This window comes from Pleurodeles waltl, chromosome 9 (genome assembly GCF_031143425.1).
Source record: "Pleurodeles waltl isolate 20211129_DDA chromosome 9, aPleWal1.hap1.20221129, whole genome shotgun sequence".
NCBI classification, from domain to species: domain Eukaryota; kingdom Metazoa; phylum Chordata; class Amphibia; order Caudata; family Salamandridae; genus Pleurodeles; species Pleurodeles waltl.
The window spans coordinates 705,235,278-705,257,472 of NC_090448.1; the positions used below are offsets into that span (position 1 = coordinate 705,235,278).

At 43.6% G+C, this 22,195-nt stretch overlaps 1 protein-coding gene across 1 annotated transcript in view; it reads right to left on the reverse strand.

The window, feature by feature from the left end:
• LOC138259734 (solute carrier family 22 member 6-A-like) overlaps positions 1-22,195 on the reverse strand; it is a 596,554-nt gene that overhangs the window by 310,800 nt on the left and 263,559 nt on the right. The gene's annotated exons all lie outside the window — the stretch shown is intronic.

The window sequence follows — 22,195 nt, forward strand, 5'->3', positions numbered from 1 at the left end:
CATGGGACACGCCCGGGCAAAGCCCTAGCCAATGGATGGCCCGTCCGCGCCCATCAGCACCAGGAAAGACAGGGCAGGGCCATTCCTCTTGGTCCTGTCCTTCATTTTTTTAGGTTCTTTCCCTCCCCTTGTGAGCTGTAACACCTGGATGGATCCTGCTGCCTAAGGAGCCTCACATCTACGAGGTTGGCCTATTACTTTTCTAGAGTGCCACAGTGCAGTATCATTTGTGAATCGTGCCTGGCAGTGTTTGTTTTTTGGTTGAATGAGGTTGGGCTCCTTTTGGGATAGGTTCCACAAACTAAAGGTAGGGTTTTGACTTTTGATTTTCCTGTTCCGAAGCTTGAGGATGGGGAACGCAAGGCAAAGGGGAGTCCTGTAGTGGGTGTACTTTCATCTAAAGTGCCCAAATTACATAAAACTTCCTGTAACTTTTCTAATTGTGTTACTAATGATATCGATTCACGGATTGAAGAAGTTGAGTCTTTGCTGAAGGGGAAAAGTAAGCGATCTTCCAAGGGGCTAAATACCGGTTCGCTCTCGTATTTTTTTAAACCAAAAATGTCTATTAAGGGCGACTCTGATTGTGTAACTGATTGTACGGAAACCCTGCCTATTCAAGGGCAAAATGACGCCCCTAACTTAGCAACTCTGAATATCAATCCCGTACCCACCAATGTTGAGAACGCCAAAACATGTAGCGCTATTATTCATGAAATCCCCTATTGTAATCACTTTCTGCCATTGGATGCTCCTGTAAAATTGTTAGAATCCAGTATTCTTGACCCATACACTAAAATACTCACCTCTGAGCCCGTTGGAGCCTTCTCACAGGAGGATGTGGTTCCTGCCATTTCTAGCCTAAGAGAGGAGGTAAAGGACCTAAAACAAATGTTGATGGAGACCCTCAACCTCCTTCGACTTATTGGAGGGAAGTGGAACAATGAAGACGCCTATAGAGAAGGCTTGAATTCTACGCTCCCTACTTGCACATACCAGAGAAATATGGTGAATAAGGATTCTTTTAGGCATGATGTTAGGTCCAAAGTACCCCTGGCTAGTCTTAACAACAAGGGTGTCAATGTTCAAAAGTGCTCACTACCTATCCTTGTCCTGTGAGAGCTTTGTATGTGACTCTTCTTATGTCTTGTCAGGTCCCAAGAACAACATCAATGGTTATCCAATTTACATGTGTAAAGTGCCGGTAGTATCCTCTACCATAAGAGAAGATAGCCTCTCACCAAAGAACAAAGTTATCCATTGGATAAGGAATGTCAGGCACTTTTGGTCCATTATATAATCAGATATAGTTTCTGTCAAGCAATGTCCAGAGAACCCAGGGTGCTGAGACACTGTAGAGCTTATGCTCGCCTGTCCCAAATTGGTAAAAGGGCTATTGTCACTGGAGATGCGCAATCCACTCATTGTTTTTAAGAGCTCCTGGCCGGAGAGAGGACCACTGGCTCAGAGGGCATCTTCTAATACGAGTGTTGGGCAAGAAAAGATGAGATCTAGGACTTCAGTGTTACTGGTGAAGAGGCATCCTTTGATTGTTGGGAGAGAATGTGTGAACTTGTCGGGAAGGCAGAGCCCATATGGAGATCAGCGAGCCACACAGAGCAAGGGGCTCCTACTGCCGCGAGCAATGGGCCTATTAATATGGTACTTAGGGCCATATTTATACTTTTTGACGCAAAACTGTGCTAACGCAGTTTTGCGTCAAAAAAATTAGCGCCGGCTAACGCCATTCTGAAGCGCCATGCGGGCGCCGTATTTATTCAATGACGTTAGCCAGCGTTAGCCGCCGGCGCTGCCTGGTGTGCGTGAAAAAAAATGACGTACACCAGGCAGCGCCGGCGTAGGGGGATATGGAGCTTGGGTGCCCAAAAATGGGGCAAGTCAGACTGAGGCGAATTTTTCGCCTCAACCCGATTTGCGCCATTTTTTTCGACTCCCAACCCCCATTGAAATGACTCCTGTCTTAGCAAAGACAGGAGTCATGCCCCCTTGCCCAATGGCCATGCCCAGGGGACTTATGTCCCCTGGGCATGGTCATTGGGCATAGTGGCATGTAGGGGGGCACAAATCAGGCCCCCCTATGCCACAAAAAAAAAAAAAAAAAATACCTGAACTTACCTTAATTTCCCTGGGATGGATCCCTCCAGCCTCGGGTGTCCTCCTGGGGTGGGCAAGGGTGGCAGGGGGTGTCCCTGGGGGCTTGGGAGGGCACCTCTGGGCTCCTTCCGAGCCCACAGGTCCCTTAACGCCTGCCCTGACCAGGCACTAAAAAACGGCGCAAAAGCGGCCGGACGTCATTTTTTTTGACCCGCCCACTCCCGGGCGTGAATTTTGCCCGGGAGTGTAAATACGGCGCACATGCCTCGGAGTCAATTTTTTAGACGGGAACGCCTACCTTGCATTTCATTAACGCAAAGTAGGTGTCCACGCTAAAAAATGACGCAAACTCCATGGACTTTGGCGCTAGACGCGTCTAACGCCAAAGTATAAATATGGAGTTAGTTTTGCGTCGGAATTGCGTCAAAAAAAACGACGCAATTCCGGCGCAAACAGAGTATAAATATGCCCCTTAATGCTTCAATCCCAAATGTAATTAATTTACTATCCGATATGGGACCCTTGATTGAAATCCCTCCTATGAAGGAGCATTCCAAGAGTTTTGGAACGGAATGCATAGATTTGGTTAGGACACGGAACCCTTCAAGAACATTGCAATCCTATGATCTTTCTGACATCGATTGACTGTGCTCTTTACCTACTCTCTCCCTTAACAATTTATCACATCAATGGGGGTACATCTGAGATAGAGTTTCAACCACACTCTGAATTGTTTTCTTTCAGGAGTTCTTTTCTTGCAGAAGATCGAAACTCGGCTGGCAGTTATGAACAACCAAATCCAACCTTTCATCTTAAGATATCACTGAGAGAGACTGAGGCCCCAGGGCTTATGAACCCTGCACGAATTTACTGGAACGTAGCTGGTATACGTAATAAGATTATTGATGAGGAGTGGGGACAGTTTATAGATAATTTTAACATTTGTTTATTCCAGGAAACTTGGGCCACTTCAAACATCTATATACAGGAGTTTATCTCATTTTGTAAGAAGGCTTGTCCATCTGTATCAGGGAGAGCAGGTGGGGGTCTTGTCACCTGGATACAAATCTCCCAGGTGGGTGATCTGGATGAAATATATGTTGACTCACTCGATATATTGGCAGTTGCAATTAAGTTAAAGTACGGATCTAGGCTCTTATGTGTTAATATTTACAACAGACCTGGTGCCCCAAGCCAATCGTCTAGTACTATTAGTGTGTTGAGTGTCTTGGTCTCAGAATTCGCTCCCTCACATTTTGTCATCGTAGCAGGGTATTTAAATGTGTCCCTAGAGCCTAACTCCTTCTTCTCTGAACTAACTCAGGCAGCGGATCTTAAGTGGGGAATTCCAACTTTTTCATCGTTAAGGATGCAACCCAAAGCTAGTACCAGGGCCCTCCAAGTCATTGACTTCATGATAATGCACGGTCTCCGGTCAGGTAATGGTCATTTTCCCTCAGATTCCCCCGCAAAACCTACGTTTTTTTAGAGGGTCTTGTAGCAGCTCTATTGATTTTGTGCTTATTGATGTAAGAATCTGGCATGAATTTAAAGGTCTTAGGGTGGGTGAGCAACGTAATAGTGATCACTCTCCTATTTTGGTGGAGTGTCATAGGTGGTTTTCCACAGTAACTAACATCCATCGAGATTATGAGGGTATGTCACCCATAATGGTGTCTAACAACAAACGTGTCATGAAATGGGAGACTTTTACAAACTCCAATGCCTTAGTGGTTAAATTGTATGACTTAGTCTCCACCAATAAATTCTATGTCACATATTGTATGTGTACCCCAAACCAAATTATGGCTACTCACGTAGAACTCTTTTATTCTCTAAAAGATCTTTTCTCCAGAGTGAGTAAGGGAAGGTCACAGCCGAAAGAAGGTAATTGTAAGTGGTTTAACAAAGCATGTAGAATAGATAAGGGTAGACTCTTGGATGCAATACACTCAAAAGATAGAGAAAGGATCATTCTTGCAAGGCTTGAGTACGCTCTCATTATAAAGACCAGTAAGAGTAAATGGGTAGAGTTAACTTGGCAGGAACTACTATTAGCAGATAGCCAAAATAACTCTAAGAGGTTTTGGTCATTGATTGCTCATGAACGATGGAATGTAAACCCCAGACCTGACTGCCACATTCCTGCTGATGTTTGGTTGCATTATTTTACTGATCTCTTAAGACAGGAAATTGTGCCTTTTAAATGCATAAAGAGCATAGTAAAGATTGCTAGTCCGGGTGCAGACACGTTTACCCCGTTTACTTTAGAAGAGACCGTGGCAGCTATCAGAGCACAAAAATTGTGAAAGGCGCCTGGCTTAGACAGAATCCAATCAGATTTGTTCAAGTCTGATTTAAGTTTTTGGGGACCTTATATAAATAATTTGTCCAATGCAGTTGTGGCGGGCTGCATTCTCCCTCGTTCTTGGAAGGTCGCAATAATTGTCCCAATTCATAAAAAGGGGATAGCTCAGTCCCGGGTACTTACAGACCTATAAGTCTCTTAGATAACTTGCAGAAGATCTTTTCTTATCAGGTCCTGTGTAGGATCCAAGATTGGTTGGAGGCGAACAATATTTTATCCCATCTTCAAGGTGGCTTTAGACAGAAGACTGACACAGAAGACCAGGTCTTCTGCTTTCTCACAATTTTGACCTGGATGCTGGTAGAGTTTTTGTCACTTTCGTGGATCTCAAGCCTGCCTTTGATTTGGTCCCTCGAGATAAACTATGGGAGATCCTGGGTAGGGCTGCAATTCCGGGCCCCCTGATAAAGTTTATCCAGGAGGTTTATTTTGATAGTTTTGCCGGAGTAAGGTGGGGTATGAATGGTGAACTGACAGGGGAAATTCCATTACAGAAGGGGGTGAGACAGGGATGTGTGCTGGCGCCTTTACATTTTTTACCCTTTATAAATGCTTGCATCCCATATCTCTATGACTGAAAACGATGCTCCAAAACTGAGTGGTGTACAGATCCCATGTCTCTTGTTTGTGGATGGCATCCTCCTGCTTCCCAAACCGCTTATGGCCTTGATAGACTCCTTGAGAGATTTTCGGGGTTCTGTAGAGAGTGTGGTATACAAATCAACACCACCAACTACATTTGGGTGACCCAAAATGTAGAATGAAGAAAATGATATCGCTGGACGGTAATATCTTAGAAAGTGTTCCAGATTTTGACTATCTGGGAATAAGGCTGGAGGACTCGCATAAGTTGGAAGCTCAATCGTTAAAATGTATTATGTCTCTGAAACAAAAAGCAGGGGGTATTCTGAGATTTGCAGGTAGATCCCCCAGTTTCTCCATCACACCAGCGATGGAGATGTATAAAAGCCAAGCCAGAGGAGGAGTCCTCTATGGTGCTGAGCTGTAGGGACACAGCAAATTACAAGACTTAGAGAGAGCAGAGATTTTTTTTCTCAAGGCTCTGTTAAAAATTCCTTTGAGCTCCCCCACAATTCCTATTCGAATGGATCTGAATTCACATTCAATTGCGGACATGGCCGCCTTGAGGCCACTGCAGTATTAGATAAGATTATGGTCTACAGATGTATTAAATCTGTATAGAATATGGTTAGGAGCTGTGCTAGCTGCCCTAGCTGCCCTGCAAAATGAAAAAATTCCACAGTGCAGATACTTGAAAAAGGCCTTTTATACTCTGGGGTTAGGATTGTTTTGGATAGACATATGCATCTTCCAAAGAGAGCTATTCAAACTTTGAAGGATGCACTTTGGATGAATCTGATAGTGGCACGGTTAGCTTCAGTTTCGCCCTGAAGTTTAACTGATAGTTTTTTATTAGCTAAATGCCACTATGAATTTGAGCCCTATCTTGACATGATCTTAGCACCTCATGCATGTAAACTGTACATTAGGTTTAGAATTGGATCCCTACCTCTTCGGGCTTTCACTTCTGGATGGAAGCAATCTGAAAGTCGAGTAGATCTTTGCCGATGGGATGTTTGACCACAGAGAATATTGCTCATGTCCTATTCCACTGTCCGGCGTATAATAGGCAGAGGGTGCGCTGGATTAGGCCTTTCTTTAAGTCCTTGGGTATTAGAGATCGGCACTCGGCCCTTAGGATTTGCAGAACAAACCCGCTTGGGACTGTGGCATGTGTGTTGGCAAAATATTTAGAGGCGATATGGCATATCAGATTTAAACTCTTGACTACCAATGTATACATTTTAATAAGTAGTTTATAATGGTGTCCTTTTGTATTTTTAATCTATGTATACACTTATATACATTTATATTTTTGTATAGGAAATTTTAATTGTTAGGGCAAAACGTTTTATGCGTAGAGCGAAATTATAGGTTGTGAGTCTTTCCTACCGGCAATTAAACATTAGTTTGCACATATTGTCGCTGGTAGCATAGGAAACAGTGTGGTGGATAAAGCCTAAGTCACTTTTTTATATGAAGAATTGTACTTGTAAATTTGCCTCAATCTGTTTTAGTTTCAGTTTCTTAATTTGTTTTAATGTCCAGAGTGCATTTATTGCAGGTCAATTCATATTTCATACTTTGTGAAATGTTATTTAGAAGCTTGCGGATGAAATTCTTTTTAATCTGTTTTAGGAATTTAATGGTTTTATTCTTGTGTGTGACAAACTTGCTTTATGGGCATTCTTTTGCCGAAATAAAGCTGAATTGAATCCATCCAATGAGCATTTGTCTGTTGCTTTGCTGAAAGCGCACGTGGAGGCCGACTGCCATCAGCTGACTGCTGCAAGACGATCGCCACAATGACTGTCTTTTTGTAATGGGCTCAGAGGCTCCATGTGGCTATGACGATGAGGAGTGCACATTGCCAAGATTGTTGGAGACAGCTAGCGCAGAGGTCTTTTTGGGACCATTGCCTTGGCAATCTGGCAGTCCGACTGCCAAACTCATAATCAGGCCCATAGTTACCTTAGGCCGCAAGTTATAGTTACTTGAAATAACTCTAACTATAACTGCTAAATTTCTCTGGTTTAGTGCAAGTAAATTCAGAACATAACTATATCGTCCCTGTAACCTTTGTTTTTTTAAGTGAATTTCTAGGGTTTTTTAAATTGTATTTCCTAACTATAATGTCCCTGTAACCCTTGTTTTTTTCAGTGATTTTTCTTTTTTTTTTAACGTAAGGTAATTTTCAATACTATGGGGGTGATTCTGAGCTTGGCGGGCGGTCTACCGTAGCGGTAGACCGCGGCGGTCATTCTGGGTTTCCCACTGGGCTGGTGGGTGACCGCCGAAAGTCCGCCCACCAGCCCAGCGGGAAACACCCTTCCCACGAGGACGCCGGCTCAGAATTGAGCCGGCGGAGTGGGAAGGTGCGACGGGTGCAGTTGCACCCGTCGCGAATTTCAGTGTCTGCTAGGCAGACACTGAAATTCCTTTTGGGGCCCTCTTACGGGGGCCCCTGCAGTGCCCATGCCGTTGGCATGTGCACTGCAGGGGCCCCCAGGGGCCCCGCGGGACCCCCTACCGCCATCCTGTTCCCGGCGGGAGAACCGCCAGGAACAGGATGGCGGTAGGGGGTGTCAGAATCCCCATGGCGGCGGAGCGCGCTCCGCCGCCATGGAGGATTCTCACGGGCAGCGGAAAGTCGGCGGTACACCGCCGACTTTCCGTTTCTGGCCGCGGCTGAACCGCCGCGGTCAGAATGCCCAGCGGTGCACCGCCAGCCTGTGTGCGGTGCTACCGCGGTCATTCGCCCTGGCGGTTTTTACCGCCAGGGTTAGAATGACCCCCTATATGTTAATCTACTTTACATTTTTTTTAAAACAAGGAAATTAATTGGAAAAAACAAAGGTTACAGGGACGTTATCGTTAGAAAATAGAATTTAAAAAACATACAAATTGACTTTAAAAACCAAAGGTTACAGGTACGATGTAGTTAGGCTCACATTTCAAATGTGCAAAACCATAGAAATTCAGCTGTTATAGTTAGACTTATTTCAAGTTACAATAACTCATGCCCTAAAGTAACTATAACTGGTGCCCTCACCATGCACTGCATATTACCGCAGATATTACACCACCCATGTCATCTTATATAACATCATTGACAATATCACTGTAACATTTGAAGTAACATTGTTAGTGAGAAAATGGTGGGGCGAGCATTAGCTTAACACTGTGATGTATGGGCACATAATTTAAAAGAATAATCTAGAAATTTCATCTGAGATTTGAACAAAGCTTTTTCATGTAATATGAAACAAATGTAAAAGTTAACTACAATATGTTAGTTCTAAAGCTGCAATAAAACCTTAGAGTGCTGTCTATGGATCAAATTGATAAAAAATAAACACTTTGCCAGATATTGTTTCACATTAGAAATGTAGTATACCTACAAAGGGATCCATTTCAATCAATTTTAATTGTAAATTTATGTTTTTACTCTTTGTTTTTTACTGAATGTTAATATCTAATAAAGCAATACAGTGCCACTGAGGGAAAATATGTTTCAATTTGCTGCCAGCTTGAATCATTCCTATTAAGTATTACTAGAAAACTCACACCCCTTCACTATTCCCCTCCCCACTACCCCTTAGATCTCCAGATATGTTAACAAGACCCCTGAATCATATCTCCTCTGTGCTGACCCTTTTCTGCCTTCCCTGACACCCCAAGTCATTGGAATTGAAAGTGCATGTAGGTTTCCCTTATTAGATATTCTTTTTATTGTGCTGGTTGTTATTTGAGTTTAACTAATTTTTAGTAAGTTAATAGGAGATATTCAAACTTTGATGAGTATTTGCATTCTGAGATTTTAAAATGCATGTCATGATAAACAATGCTCAACCTAAGTTACTAATAATAATGCCACCAAGAACCTATAAAAACAGTGCATATATGTTATGTGTTGAGTCATATAAAGAACATTAAATCTTGAAATGTTATATTGTAATAAACTTTGCTTCAATATATTCATTTTTGCTATATATTCAACATCTGATACTCTTGTCATGTAGGTTTGGAGAGCTTGACCATGTCAACTTAATTACATGAGTATGCTTCATTCTGAAATATTCATTAAATACTAAAAGAAAGATATTTGTTGAAAATGTTTAAACTAACATCAATATGCTGTGTGTGCTTTAGAAAGAGTATAGTGATTCAAACTTGCCCATTGTTTCTCATAGTACCACAGGTGACCATGAATATGCCCTATGTCCACAGCTGACAACATCATTTCAAAAAGCAAAAACTGTTACAGAGAAATTGTACAATGCTGCTCAAATGACGTCAAGATCCGTCAACAACGTTGTCATTGAATTTGAAAATCAAGATTTGAGTGTCGGAATTTGGCTGGTGGCCAATTGCTATTCAAACTTAGTTTGTAACATAATGGTTGTGTAACATTGTGCAGTGTTATTGTTTGTATTAATATATCTAAGCTGGAAGACATTGAAAGTAACATGCAGACAGAAGATGAAATACCAGGCACATGCCAAAGGTCTGATTCAGACTCACAAGAAGCACACAGAAGGAGACTGAAGCTTGCAATCTATTTCTTTTTTCTTGAAAGCAAGATAAATGAATATGTCTGATATAAAAATATCTTTATTTATTTTTGTGTTTGATTATAGTTCATTGTAAATACTGCTATGTTCCAAAAATAAATGTAATACTAATAAAACAACTATTTTTTCATTGCAATAATTATGATAGGATAATAGGAATCTGACAAACACATCTTCTGCCTGTATCCACAAAACCATTCCTCTGTAATATGTTGCTTCACTTATTGCATATTTAGCATCTCATTTACAAGGAATCACTTGTGGTGCATGAAGACAGCTTACAGTGCTATGGATGTGCCGTATTTATAATATGGTGCACCATGGCGTAGGGTCCCAAGGATGCATCAGAAATCTTGATGCGTCCGAGGGAAGGAAGCTGCAACGCATCCTCCCAAAAAACATGATGCTTTGCTGAAGTTGGGCTTAGAACTAGCGCAACTTCAACAATGTACAAAAACACATAGGTGATGCGTCAGTTCTGACTGAAGCAAGTAGCCTTTTGTGTGGGGATCAATATAATAGAGTCTGAAATGGTGGAATACTCACCTTTTACTCTATTACATTGGTCCAGGATGTACAGTAAGTGTGACATATTGAGTGACACTGTCATGTGAGTAGATGAAAGTGTGTAGTGTAATGTAAAGTGGCAAATAATGTGTTACCTATCTTATGTCTGTACTTACATGTCGTGCTTTGGAGTATGCTTGGCTGGACTTGGGAACCCATTCCCATATGGAGATGTGACAATCCTGGCCTGTCCCTCCCATGGTGTACACAGAGTTGCATTGCATTGCTGCATTGGATGTTGATATCGCAAGTGCCATGGACACAGGTTGGTCAAGGGGTCCCACTACATGATTGTTACATGTATAAGTCTACTACTGGTTGAGGGGATGTGATTTTATAAGTCATAACTGTGTGTAAAAGGACATCAGCTGGTCAGATTCCTATTAAAAAAACATTTCCACATTTCATACGCCTGGGTTACAGAGGATTAGGAATTTTGACGAATGCCAGGCTAAAAGTGACGCATCTCCAAGATGTGTCCCACATAAAAAAAAGTATAAAGTTCACTGCGTCAGTCTTATGTGAGTTTTTATGAAGGTACTCCGACCCTGCACACATTATAAGCTGCGGGGAGCAGATGGTTCCAGAACACATATTTTTTAACACAGGCCATCAAAAACTGGCGCAATGGGCCCAATGTGTCATTTTGTAAATATGGGGCACATGAAGCAGAGAATGTGCCACAGATGTATCAAAAAATAGGACGCAGGGGAGGCGCAAACTCCTTGTAAATATGCCCTTATTGTTTTAATTTTTTTAATGGAGTGAAAAAATCCTTGTATGTGGCATATATCAGCATTTGGAAACGTATATTCTATTGGCAGGGTAGAGTGTTACAGTAAAAATGTAATCATAATATCTCCTCACCTACTGAAATATTTCAAATCTCTATATTGACATACTTTTTTTAATTAGGAATAACATGTCATTCAAATCTGAAAACTGCAATGTGGCAGGTAATTTAATAATAATCTTCAAAATACAAATTGCCACTGTCTAACCATGTTTCATGCATTTCTCATCGCAAACAATTTGAATGTGTTTAGAAATCGGTGCTTGTGGTTATTTCTCATAACATTTTGTGCCAGATGTATCAAGCGCTTTTGCATTAGCAAACGGTGCGAATGGCCGTTTGCGAATGCAAAAATGCCTTTCATTATGAATGAAAGGCATTTGCTATGCAATTTTAAGGAATTGCTAAAATATGATTCCTTAAAATTGCGACCTCGTTTAGAGAATCACAAATTACGATTCTCTAAATAAGAAATCGCAAATAAGGAATCCTTATTTGCGATTTTTTAAGCACATGTATCAAGCTTTTCCTTAATGCGAATTGGGCATTAAGGAATCGCAATTACTACCAAATACAAGTTGGTGGTAACCATGTGCAAATTTTAAAAATGCATTAAAAATGAATTTTTAAAATTGACATGTAACGCACACATGCCTCTTTGGCATGTGTGCGCCTTACATGTCCTTAAATAATTTTTGGGGGTGCAGCAGAGGGGGCCTTAAGCCCCCAGCACTCGGGGTTTTGCATTTCCCAAATTGCGAATTCCAGTTAGGACTTCACAATTTGGGAAATGCAAAAAGTTCGCAAATATGGGCCTTATAGGCCCATAGGTGCGAATGGGGTCAGAATCGCTATTTTTGCGATTTGGTAATAGCATTCACGATTTTTAAGAAATCACTATTACCGAGTCGCAAATATGATACATACCATTTTGCGACTCTGAAATAGCGATTTCTTAAAATGCCCTATTAGAGAATCGCAAAATGGTTTGTTGATACATCTGGCCCTTTATCTTTTAGAATAGTTTCCCACAAGAATAAACTAAAAGGAATAGCAGCATATAAGAACCACTTGTGAGGAATCACTGTAAAAAGATAATGCTTCTTTGTGGACAACATTGCACAATATTATACATATATATTTTTTTTCAGAAACACTTGTAAACCAGCAACCAGGGGGGTTATTACAACTTTGGAGGAGGTGTTAATCCGTCCCAAAAGTGACGGTAAAGTGACGGATATAACACCAGCCGTATTACTAGTCCATTATATCCTATGTAATACGGCTGGTGGTATATCCGTTACTTTACCGTCACTTTTGGGACGGATTAACACCTCCTCCAAAGTTGTAATAACCCCCCAGGATTCCTATGTCAGTAAGTCAAAAGCAGAGAGTTGAGCTTATACATCATAGTGATATTGCTTTACACATTGCTTCTGCTTTGTTGTGACACTTCTAACAAAATTGCTTGTTCTCATTGTCCGACTGGGACAGAAAAGACCCTTGGGTACCAAAATGAGAGAGGCCTCCATCAGTGGCGGCCCGTCCTTTAGGGCGGAGGGGCCACGCCCCCCCCACCCCATGAAGAGTGTCTGTCAGGCTGAACAAAGGTCAGCCTGACAGACACTCTTTATGTTCAGGTCAGGCAGCCAGGAGCAGACATGCGCGATTTGCGCAGACTCCTAGCTGCCTGAGCTGAACTTTGCTGGGCTGAGGAGATCACAACCCTTATGGGCGTGATCTCCTCGGCCCAGCAAAGGTGCCTCCAGGCCCTCCCCTGGGTGACGAGGAAAGCGTCACCCATTGACACTCTCCCTGGGCGCTTCAGGTTTAAGCCCTGAAGCGCCCAGGGCGAGTGTCAATCAGTGACACTTCGTCACAGAGTGAGGTGGGGTCAGCAGTCTCACTGACCCCATCCCACTCTGTGACGAGGCTGGGACTGCTGCCTTCCCTCATTGGCTGACCTAAGGTCAGCCAATGAAGGAAGGCAGCAGTCCCAACCCTCCTGGGACCTGGAGGCTGAAGGTAAGTGTGTGTGTGTGTGTGTGTGTGTGTGTGTATGTGTGTTATGTTTTCCTTTGAATGTTTGGTGCGCGCGTGCATGTTTGAGTGTTATGAGTGTTGTTCATGGATGTGCGTGCGTGTGTGTGTGTGAAAGAATGAATGTGTTTGATCTTGTAAAATGAATGTTTGGTGCGTGCGTGCATGTTTGAATGGAATGAGTGTTGTTACTGGATGTGAGTGCGTGCGTGTGTGTAAGAATGAATGTGTGTGAATTTGTAAAATGAATGGTGCGTGCGTGCATGTTTGAATGGAATGAGTGTTGTTAATGGGTGAGCGTGCGTGCGTGCGTGTCTGGGTGTGAAAGAATGAGTCTGTGTGTGTGTTTGTGTGTGTGCCCCGCCCGCCCTCCTCCCAAAGCTGCCGGCCGCCACTGGCCTCCATTCCCGACCCATGCAGTACAAAAAGAGGTCCACATTTGTAAATAAAGCAGCTCCAAACTTTCTAGGACATGCTATCTGGGTGGTATCTGAAGGATTGAGGACCTCGGTGTTTGTGCTTGCTGCAGACAGTGTTTGAGGTGATATTAGGGAAAGCCAACAGTGAAGTTCCTTCTGTTCCGTCCTTATCAAAAATATAAAATATTGACAAATCCGTCCTCTCCCACCCACAAACTACTATTGACAGTTTCTTCAATGAGATAATACCATCCACAATGCACCTTACTATTTGCCACAATCATGCCCCGTCTGTTCCTCTCCCCTAGTCCCACTTTTCCATCTCCCCTGTTCCCGTAAGCTCTTTAGGTGACTGCACAATCTTATTGTGGGGTAAAAATGTGATTCACAGCACATTAACTCACCAAGATGTTTTATAATTATTCAAACTCATAAGTAGCAGATTACATACAGATCTCTTTATCAAGTGCATTTACATCCTAAGCAATATATTGGAAGTATTATGCTAAGAGGTGCTTAATGCACACAGATCATCAGGTCATTAACCCCTCAGTAGATGCCTTCACCTACAAGCCAGCTTATCAGTAGACATACGGACATAGCAAACATGGTTGGCAAGCTACATTGACAGTTAGTGTGTATATTGTGTACTGTATTGTAAATAATGCATTCATAGCTAATGAAAGCTATTAATTATACAGTGGTGTGCGAGAAAAAAGAAAAACAGTGTAATGCTAGTGCCAGAAAATTTTCAAATTAAAAAAACTCCTCCACTTAAATCATTGTACATTGGTTAAACTCAATTCCCCATCGTTGCCGTTCAAGGAGTAGTTAAAATCACAAAGCCAGCAATAACCTGTCCGTTGTTACTACTGAAGCAAAAAAGAATTGCTCCTTGACAGGAGCAGGTCACATGTTTTTATGGACGAGCACAAAGTGCTCCGTCCATTCTGTAATCTCTCTTTGGGCTTGAAACCACGCCCATGCCATGTCAGTCACTTACATTGGTTCGTGGGCTTGCCTTTTAAAATCCGCTTGCTTTCATTTGTGAAAGGCATGCATACGTCATGCCTTTTCCGATGTTTAGCCCACCTACACAGCACTGGTAAAGTACAAAAAACATACGAGGCTCGATGTTTTCAGCCTGGAGTCCAGACTACTTTATCTGTTCATTTTCCATGAAGCGCGATCCTGCTGCATTTTACATAGCACGATCGCGCTGCTTTTTTTTTTGCTCTACAACGCTAATAGCTCTAACTCGAACAAATGCCAGACCCATTGCATTGAAAATGCTTGTTTCCAATATGGGATCAAAACCTTTTTTCGATCTTTATAAAGAGTCAGAAAACAGCATATTTCATGGTCTAATGAATCACATTTATAGCTACAAAAGTGGCAGCTAATAGATTCCTTTGTGTACTTCCATGTTTTGTAAATCTCGCATAAATCAAAGACACCAAATCGTAATCTTAAATATTTTGGGCCATATTTATACTTTGTGACGCAAAACTGCACCGGCGCAGTTTTGCGTCAAAAATATTACCGCCGGCTAACGCCATTTTGGTGCGCCGTGCGGGCGTCAGATTTATACTTTGACGCATGGCGGCGCAAACAACAGGTGGGAGTCATTATTGTTTACGCACACCGCGGCGTCAAGTCGTAAAAGAAAACGACGTTAACGCAGCGGAAATGACTGTGGGTCGATTTACGACACCGCAAACCGGATATGCGCCGTTTTTTTTGACGCAATAGCGTAAAAAAACACAGCGAACACAGCCATTTCACCAGAGGAGAGCCAAAATGGATCCCAGATGCCACTACAGACCCCAAGAAGATGACAGCAGACCAGGAACCAGCCAGGAGGACCCACACAAGAATCAGGACACTTTTAAGAAGAAAAGAAAGTGTGGCTTCAGTGCAGGAGGAGCAGGAAATCCTGGTTAAAGAGGTGACGGAACACCAGCACCAACTGTTTGTCACATCAAAGTTGCCAATCAGTAGGAGAGAGGCTATATGGCAACAAATTGTCGACAAGATTAACAGTGTGGCTGAAGTACGCAGAACTGTCATCGAGTGCAAGAAACGCTGGCATGACTGCAAACGCAGGACCAAGGAAAAGATGGCCAGGAACAGGAAGGCAGCACTGCAGACTGGAGGGGGGAGTCCAGCACACCAGGAGGCCCTGGACCACATGGAGGAGATGGTCGCAGCCGTCATCCCTGAGGAGATCGTCACAGGGATTCAAGGACAGGACATCGCAGACTACCAGGGGACAATGCACATGCAGGGTAAGTTGCATGGGGATTTAAAATGCACTAATGTTAACTGCAAGCGGGGGGATACCGACCACAAAATGCATGGACGTCAACATATACATGGAGTGGCATGGGTAAAGGGGCATGGCATTGAGGCATGGCCTGCACAGACAGAAGCTGGGGCACACCATTACACTACACCAATAACAGTCCCATGGGGGCATGCTGTCATGCCAACGATGGAGCAAAGGGAAAGCCACGACAGGAGGGAAGGCCACTACGTCAAACTTACATCCTGGCACTCGTCAGCCGACATACCTCCTACATTAACTAGGGCCCTATTAGCAATCCTCTAGCCAAACCGACAACTGCAATGTAACTGCGACAACAGTTGCCACTACCACCTCTGATCTGTGTGCAGCTCAAGTAGCCAATGGCAGTAACCTCCCCATGGATCAAACACACCTAAATTAGGGGGTGAGGATGACATCTGCAACAATCCCCTGAAACAAGACAAAGGCCCCAGTACACTCAAATGTCAATGCCCATAGTTGTCACAAACATCAGCCAAAGTAAACAACAATAGGAGCGACACAGCACTAAGGACACACCCATGCTGCATATGTCAGGGTCCATCCTGTGCCTGGGTAACAAGGCAACATCCCAAATGTCATACTGCTCAGACAACAGCATTGAGGAGGGGACACATGTAACTGGTCACTGAAATACACCTACACAGTTAGAGGACGAAATAGGACACTGATACGACTATCAGGGCAATTCAATGTAACACACATTACCCAACATCAGCAGGACCCATTAACAATGTCAACATCCATATCAGATCATATCATTGCCATGCATAGGATATGCAACATGTCAATTACATTTAAGTCGATGCAAACGATCAGGGATTGGGGCAGGTCCAGATTGTTAAGTGTGCTGCCAGGCCCATCAGAACACCCACAGCCAGTGAAAGGTCTCACCATGAGAATGGATACACACGGAGGGTCGAGTAGGACAAGAAGGTGGCAATTCTCTATTTGGCATAAACCAACACCTAGACGCGATGAGGCTGACAAGTCTGATAACTCAATACCATACATGTGACACACAGGTGGGCCATAGGCCTGAAACAATGCCCATCTGAAGGACTGCAGATATTAATACAAAACAAGGTCACAAAGTAAATTCATCAAAAGGCAGGCACGTCACAACAAAATTGTCACAACACAGACACACTAATTGTACCCTGTTTCATTGCAGAGGAAGATGGATCTCCTGCCGATATGCCTGTCCCAGATTTCCCTGATAACATGGATGACGAGCCGATAAACATTCCCCAGGAGACTTTCCAAAATGTCCTTGAAACCCTCCAGACCCCACCTTCTGTCAGAAGGAGGAGCACAGAACAAGCAGCCATTGCAGAGGAACCACCCACCACCCCAATTGTAAGACCTGCCAGCTCCAATACAGCTGAGGACTCAGACGACACTGGCACCAGCTTTGAGAGAACTGTAGTTGGAGTACAGCGGGAGCTGGCCAAGGAGGTGCGGGTGGGGATGCAAAATATAGTAGCCAGCCTTAAGTGGGTGCGTTCGTGCATGGTGTCATTTGCAGATCAGGCAGCAGTTATGCAAGCCCTAACATCTATCTCGCAGGAACTGCAGAAAACCCAGAAGGAAATCAGCACAGCTGTAATACAGTTGACCCAACACCTACAACAGCAATCCTATCAATGCGTGCACGAATGCAACATTGAACCCCTCAGGGCCGACCTGGCTGCCTACCATCGTGATGTGGCTGCTATTCTCAAGAACCAGCAGGCCCTCCTTGCAGCAGTACTGCCCTTAAGACCTTCACAGGGAGCAGCGACCGGGATGTCTGACTCCACGTCTTCTAACACTGAGGTGTGTGTTGCCCCTTCACAACCAACAACAACAAGGAAAAAGCAGGCAACACACACATCAGAAGAAGAAGACATGGAACAGATCACATTCACAAGGAAAAGTACCCGGAAGCACTAGTCCCTGCCACATGGCCAACTATTACCAAAGTCCTGCGTTTTGAAACATGACAGTCTTGCAACAACTGTACTCAAGCACTGTTCTGCTATCCACTGTATATCTTGTCACCCAGCCGAGTGATTGTCTCTCTCCTACTCATTGGCTAAGTCTGTCCCTCTGCACTGTCTGAAACAGCAACCCCAGCATGACCAAAGCATTTTGGTAAACCCTTGTGTTGGATCACAATGGAAGATATCACTATAATGGACTCACAATAATGGACAATGTACATATAGCACTACAGCACTTTTCAATAAATAGCACTTACACAACAAATCTGTCTCTGGGTAATGTGACATATCAACTGCGCAGTAGATAATTGAAATGTCCCTACTGTCAAATAACGTAGCTTGTCAATACAACTGTCCAGATATTATGTAGTTAGAGAAATCTGCACAGTGACCATGATTGCATCATACTCTGCCCATCCTGAGGGAATAATCTGATGAACTGAGAAACCATACACCACCATGCTGTGTAGGACAGAAGAATGCTTCTTCAGGGGATAACTAAGTCATCAAATAGTGCCCGCTAAATGTTGTCAACATGCAGAAATAACACAATAAACATGCCACACTAATCTAAGTAAATACAAAAAAAAACTGCACAAATGAAGGTGTCTGAGTTAACATACAAATAGGTAATCATGCCGAACTGTGTCACAAATGATGTATGAGGGTCATGAAGACAAGAATACAAGATTGCCAATGAGAACTCATCTTATAAGGGTGTGCATGATCATCACACTGCAGTCGGACCTAAAACTGTTTCCCCAATAACAAGTCTGGAAGCACTGTTAGTGACTTTGAAAACACACTTATCAACAGAAACACATTGGGATCCATATTAACTGTGACTGGTGGTTGCAACAAAGGGTACTTTGCAAGGTAGCTCTGGGTTAGCTGCCAATCGTACAGCTCAGTTGGGATTTGTTTGTAGCATTGGACACAGATGTTATAGTACAAAAGAGATGTACACGGAATCCAAACCCACGATCAAGTACCATTCAACACATACTATTAAGGGGTAACCAAATATTTATTAAAAGCTAACCATAGATGAGGAAACGGAAGGAAAAATCTTACCTACCCTAATCTACCCTGACTACTCATTACCCACAACTGTCCCTAACTAACCTAAGCTACACTTACTTATCACATGTAACAAAACGTTCTAAACATCTACCCCCCACCCCCCTTATGAGACGGGACACATTGAGGACAACACATACTAACCTAAACACATACTATACTACCCTAAACAAATATATATTTTGTTGGTAATTGTTTTTTTTTATTCTTTGGCTTTTTTTTTTTTTTTTTTTTTACACACAAGAACCCCAACATAGCCATTCACCCACCCACCCACACATGTAATAAGTAAAAAAAGAAACAAGCAGGACCCCCTACGCCCCACCCACTAACACTGACTAAACTAACAGCCTATACTAACCTAACACTAAGCCCACTAACTATAAGAACAAGGAAAGAGGAGGGAGGGGAGGGTATCATGTCCATCTATTCAACTGTCTAGAGGTTGGCCCTCCAGAGGGTCCTCTTTATATCTTTGACCCGCCGTTTAATGTGCCGCACGTCCCGGCTCAGGTGGCTCATCTTGCGCAGCACTTTGTCCATCTTGTGTTCAAGTCTATTGAAGGCTGCAGGGTCAACAGCTGGAGCAGTGGCAGTCTGGGTACCGGTGGAGGATGTCTGTGTGGGCTGTCCTGCACCGGTGGCAATGCTGGGGCCAGGAAGTACAGCAGATGTAGAATCAACAGAGGCAGCTGTGGGTAGGGCCACCGGGCTCTGACTGGTGGTTGTTTCTGTGGTGGGCACAGTAGGCCCACCCTGTGGGAATGCTCGCCATGCCCCGGAGGCACGTTCATGGCGATATCGCCGGGCCATCCTCCGGAACCCCAACTCCACCAGCAGGATGTGCTGGTATCGCATGGCCCGACGCTGAAATTCACAGACCTGGTCTGGAGTCATGTTAGCTGCTGTGAAGACAAATGCAAATATGCCACATTAGTAACTGCATTGTGTAGCTCATATCACCATACAGAGCATTGAATGTCCCTGAGGAAGTACATGGCAGGCCAGACAACAAAGGTCACATCACACAAAGCACATCCATAACCCACAAGATGGGTAACAACTGGCCTTGACTTGCAATCTGAGTTCTGACAGTTAACATCTAAGAATCATGCTGCATATCCTCCACCAAGAGCTGGGCTACAAATGTCAGTGTACGGAAAGCATAACTAAAGCCACATGGTCTGCAAGTTGTAACTGGACTTTCCAGTATGGTACCAAGTGCCAAACCTGAGTGTGTATACTACTATGCAACCAAACTGTCACTTATTCACAGGTATGTGTAACATCCTGGTAGCATCAATACTAGGTACCCCATTCACAAACCCATGGCGTGTTTGAGGGGGGGCGGTGGATACACAACTATAATTTGCCAACAACATGTACACCGAGGAGTGTACAGGCTAATCCACACATGTTTGTCTCTACAGACACACCACAGGTAAGGTCTATCTACAATTTGGAGTCAGCAAACCCTAGAGCACTCATAGGGTCAGACATGTCAGGAAAATCAGAACTTAGTACACAACATATACTTCCAGTGAGGCCTGACTTACATCAGACACAGAGTTGCTAGAACACCCATGATCATGAATTGCATGCACACCTAGGCCATTACACTCAGGTTCCACAGACTTGATGCACTACATGTGGAAGTACATGCTGCTAGGAGGTTCTACCTACTGTTTCAAACTTTCGTAGGTAAATAGTGAAGCAGATGTCTATTGGGAAGCTATTAGCTCCACCAATCTTAGAGAATGTGGGTCTGACAGGCTGACTAAATAGGGGCTGACTTCCATTGCGACTCTTGGTGATACAAGTGTCAGAGACATGACTATCCCCAGTAGTCACAGTGGGGCCTACAGGGATGTCCTACAATCCCTACATGATACCATTGGATACACATTGGCTAACTCAAAACATGTGAGAACTGCATTCCCACTCATGGAACAAGTGAAAAACTTGCCCAACGCATCATACCTTGCTGTGTGTCCAACTCACACGAGTCCATAACCAGCAAACACAACACATAACAGACATATCAACACTTACTGGAGTGGTCGGAGTCCTCAAATGTCGCCACCTCTCCCACAGTGTAGGGCACCGGTCCACCTGTAAGGTATGGAAGGAAGAAATGTGCTCAAAATCTGTGCACAGTGCAACAATTTCAGTATCATTTACAATGTGTAGGCTGAATAAGGACATGGCAGCCATTCAGACATGATGATACTGCATCTGATATTTCACGGCCAACTTGTACATAGCATGGGTCTCCTGTGACAGTTACACACATATCTGCACACATACATTGGCCCTAACTATCATGTGGTTGCAAACTTGCCCCATAATTGGTGAGCACTAAAAAATATGGAGTGTAATCGTCTCATCATGTGCATCCAAGAGAAACATAGGCCCAATGTACAGAGGGAGGGGCAGGGACTCCTGTAAGCCATCCTGTTGTTACAGTATAGTCAATTGATGTGGCCCAGCTATAGTGATTTGCACCAACCATGGAGATGTGAAGCCATGTGCATACACTTGGACTGCCATCCATATTTGGATTGTGGCTCAACCGATTCCAACAAACATCTTAAGATGTTAGCTGAGGGCACCCTACACCTTTTCACGATGTTTTCAAATCATTAACTGACATGTATCCAAAAAGATCAAGAAACACAATAATCCCACACATTCATAGTACTTCTGTGAACGCTTTCCTTCCACACTCACCAGACTAACATGAGACCAATGTTTGAGCCACTTTGCTATTATCAATTGACGTGAAGGCAGCACTCATTTTCAGCATCATGTAGTGATTCTAAAGTCAGTCTAGCTATTGCGTCAACATTGTTGGCCTAAATGTTGGTACATCGGTACTTCTATGTCAATAATACCCTATATAGACATGATTGGCTCCTCTTTTGTTAGCAGTGCTGACAAAAAAGACGCACAAATTTCCTTCATGGTAAAGTTACCTGTAAGTTTGCTGAGCACGTGCTACCTGACAGCTAGCAATTGTGATCCTTGCCATAGTGCATCAATGATCCCCTTATATTTCCCCAAAATTACACACAGTCATCAAGTTAGCTGGCAGACAATGCACTAATCCCCTGATGTCACTACAGAGCATTTAATTGTGCACAATAACAATAGTCGTACTCACCAACAGTGCTACCAATCATGATTCCCAGGTGGTCCAAGAGATCCTGCTCCCTGGTGATGAGGTCAGCCCACCGGTGCTTCAGCTGGTGGTCACTCCTCTGGCTGGCATACACACGCTGCAGGTGATGCAGCACCGTTCCCCACCGGATTCTGCGCGCCTCTG